Below are 4,094 nucleotides of genomic sequence, written 5' to 3'. Positions count from 1 at the left end.
CGCACTGTAAAGCCCTCGGCGCCGCGGGATCCTCCGCTACGCGCTTGCGCAGGGGCTGGGCTTCCCTCCCCCAGGATTTGGTCGGCTGAAAGAGCGGGTAGGCGTAAAGCCCGGGACCAAGCCTTTACTGAAAAGCATAATGAACCATACGGTTAAGGATCCAATACTATTTTCAGAAAAAAGATAATTTAGTTAGGAAAGCCTCAGATCCGGGGGTTCTAGCACATCCCGATATAGTGTGGCCTCTCAGGACATGAGTCACTCTCTATATAAAAGTCACACTTGACTCACTGCTTTTACTTCTTTTTGTTGAGTTCCCCACTTCTCTGTAAAAAACAAACAAGAAATGCAATCGCTAGTTATTTACGGCTGTATAAGCAGAAATGAGCCCAATTCCAGTGAGGCGGTGACAATAAACGAATAAATGAACAGCATTCTTACAGATACTGATTAGTGCTCTAAAGGAAATAAGGTGGAATGTGATGGATACTAGGAAGCATGATGGGACCCAATGGACCAGTGTGCTCCCTTTAATCTTATTATTCTAAATGTGCTGTGGGGAAGGGCAAAAGTAGATAGGGGAAGGGATAGGGTAGGGCCATTCAAAGGGGGATGAGGTTGGTGGGTCCCATCCACTGGAGGGGGAGGGGGAAAACTTGAGCAGAGAAATGACTGGGCAGTACTCATAGGAAGACTGGCTCCCAGGCCTGGCAAGAGGCCCATCCCTGTTGACACAGGAGCACAGACCAGGTGGGTTAGACAATGGGCTCCTCATCGCTAACAAGTGCTCCCTATTGCTTTGGTGCTACATGACACAGCTCCCTGGATCTTTGCATGATCCTGGCAAGGATTAGAGGGGATGCAGAGACTGGATTTCCTACCATCTCAGCAGAAGGGGGGCTCAGAGGTAAATTAAATTGGATTGAGATAAATAAATGAGGCATATCTTTTGAACAGCTGAATAGGAAGTTGAACTTGTTTAACAAGTTTACACAGCAGTAGATGAGTCAGGACTTAAGTTCTACTCTTTATGTCCTCAAGCCTGTGCATTTTCCACTGAAGGAGTGAAGGAATTAAAAGGACAATTAAACTGTCTACCTGGACTGGAGCCTAGGGTACTATATGGTCCCATATCCTTCTCTGTTTATCCAGTTGTGTTAAAAACCTTGTCCTTGTCCTGAAGGTGTTGTCAGCAGAGCTCTTCTCATTCTCTACCACTTAAAACAGTGCACTCTCAAAACCTCTTGCTCCTGAATTCTAAGTAAAGGAGAACATTTCATTTGACAATGGATAATTTAGGGCTATCCTCCAAAGTAGCTATGAGTGGATTCTATAGTGTCAGAGTCACACAGTCTGGGTAAAGGAATAAACTTTGTTGGGAAAAATTATTAGCTAAGGGTTAGCAAGAGAAGCCATGAACTGTGGATGCCAGTGAGTCTGCGCTGTAGCAAAGGTTACCCTGCCGGTGAACTTTTGTTCTCCTTTCTAATAGGGAGCACATAAGAATAATCTTATTAGTGGATTTCAGACCACTTGGGCGTCAGGCAATCTGTGTTTAGATGCCAAGTGATTATAGACAACTTGTCTAGAAAAACCAGGTACCCAGCAAGATGTGACCTTGTGGCCTGTGGAAATTTGAGTTGAGTGCAGCCTCTCTGGGAAAACTGGGGAGTCCCTGGTCATTTGTATAGTCAGCTCAAAATAAGTTCCCAGCACAAATTTCAAATAATTCTGTTTATCTTTCTTTCCCTGGTAGCACCTAATAACCAAAACCAAACCGAAACATAAAGAAGACAAAGAGAAAGAGAAAGAAAGAAGAAATGCTTAGTATACAAAAAGTAAAAGTTATTGGAAGTCTCATCTCTTCCCCACTTTTTTTTTAATCCTCCACTATTAAATTGGGGTACCCATTAGAAAATCCTCCAAGGTAGATAACTTAGGATAAAGATAAAGTAAATACATAGCTTTTGGATACAGACAGAAATTTTCTTTTAGGGCAATTGTTATAGATTAATTGTGTATCCTCCTCCCCTCCTCACATGTTGATACTGAAATCTAATCCCCAAGGTGAGGGAAACTATTTCAAAAATAAAATTATAAATCATTTAAAAGTTGAAGAGCTGTCTATGAGCCAATTCTGAAACTACATTGGAACAGCAAGGACTTCTGAAATGTTCCAAGTTCCACAAATAAACAAGTTCAGTTTCTCAAGTGCACAGAAGAGGGAGTTATTCACTCTTAGTAATGTGGGAGGAAGAAACAGGTGCCTTGCAGGAATGTTAGATAGATTAAATAAGAAAATACTTAAAGTAGAGCTCATAGAAGATACCTAACATTCTAATTTATTTGCTCATTCAATTAAATACCTTCTCACACTTTCTGTACCTAGCAATAGAAAAGGTCCTGTCACATAGCAATGACTAAGAAGAAGGCTTCTCCCCCAAGTAGCTTAAAGTCTATCTAGGAGTTAAAGCAGTTTCCATAGTCATCCTTCATCACCCAGCTTTAAGCCCTCTTTCTCAAGGAAGCCTCACCAATCAAATAGGTTAGGTCTCCAGGTCTGTGCTTCCATCGCATCCCATATTCCTTCTTTTATCATATTTTGTTATAATTACATGTTAATGTCCATCTTCCTCATTAGATTTTTTATCTCCACTATGATGGGGACAAGGCCGGTCCTGAACATGCCCTCTGAGGCTGGACTGCCAGTGACCATGGGCAAATTATTTACCCTTTCTGGGATTCAGTTGCTTCCTTTATATAAGGACCATACTAAAAGTATTTACTTCACAAAGTTGTTGCTCAGGTCAGTGAATTAGTAAATGTGTATTATTTAGAACAGTGCCTGGCATATGGCGAACTCTATGTAAGTATTAGCCAGGATGACAATTATGATGAGATTCCCTAGCACAGTACTTGACGTGTTAAGTAGGTCAGTAAATATTTGCCAACTGTTATTGAATCTCTCAACTGGATGAATAAATAAAGTGGAATAAGTGCACAGAGAGAGAGTCTTCAGTCTGAGTCAGGGAACTTTTTCTGGGGCAATTGAAGTCAAAACTGGGTTTCGAAAAATTAATAAGAGTTCAGGTGATTCAAGGGAAAGAGGAGGCATTCTCTTAGGCAATGTAAGAGGACTAAAACAGACAAATGTGTTCGGGGAACTATAAGTTGGTTGATATTACTTCAACACTAATAGAGAAAGATTGGTAGATGAGCTAGAGAGCAGACAGGGCCCTCATCATGAACTTTCTTGTGTACTATTCTCAAAATGAGGGCAATAAAGACCTAAAAAAAGTATTAAATGGAGGAGAGAGAGAAATAAACAAGTTTTATTAAGATCATTTTGGTAAGAGTATAGAAAATAAACTGCAGAAGCAAGAGGCTGTAAACTGGGTGAGCTATTCAATAAATGTTTAGAGAGCATTAACTTGAAATAGATGATATGTAATGATCTTCTTTTGGAAAAACTTCCATTTTTCGGGTCTATTCCTACATGAGGTTTTCTTTATGCTGCATACAGGGCATCTATATTTTGCTTGTGTTCATTTCTCCTTAAGAGATGTTGAAAGGATAGCAAGCATCTAGTTTGCTTATGAACAAAAAGGCGTACAAAAAAGCAAAAATAGCAACCCTATTCTCATCATTGCTAACTGGACCTCAATAATCTTGTTTATACTGTTGGCAAAAGCTGTCTCCTTTCCAAGAAAAAACAGATGGAGCAATAATAACTAGGTCAGTGATTCTAATGAGTGGGTGTAGGAACAAATTAGCCAAGGGAAAATACATCCCTTCTTTTGATGTAGCAATTTTTAGGGAAGGTGGATTAGTGAGCAGTGGGTCCCTGTTAGAAATTTGACTTGGGGAGGGCCGCCTGAGCCCTGGACACAATGTACTTCCTCTGTGGATCCTGCTTGTCTTGGTGGTGGATTGAGATGATACTGTCTTTTTGGCTTCCCCTGAGGATGAGAGTCATTAGCAAAGTTGTTGGTCTAAGAAGGGTCACTAACATGGCATTTGCCTCCAGACACATCTCTCCTCTGGTATCACTGGTGGGAGAATATGAGCAAACAGAACAGATATTCCCTGTATAC

Source organism: Manis javanica, chromosome 4 (assembly GCF_040802235.1).
Source record: "Manis javanica isolate MJ-LG chromosome 4, MJ_LKY, whole genome shotgun sequence".
NCBI classification, from domain to species: domain Eukaryota; kingdom Metazoa; phylum Chordata; class Mammalia; order Pholidota; family Manidae; genus Manis; species Manis javanica.
This window is presented reverse-complemented; position numbering follows the sequence as displayed.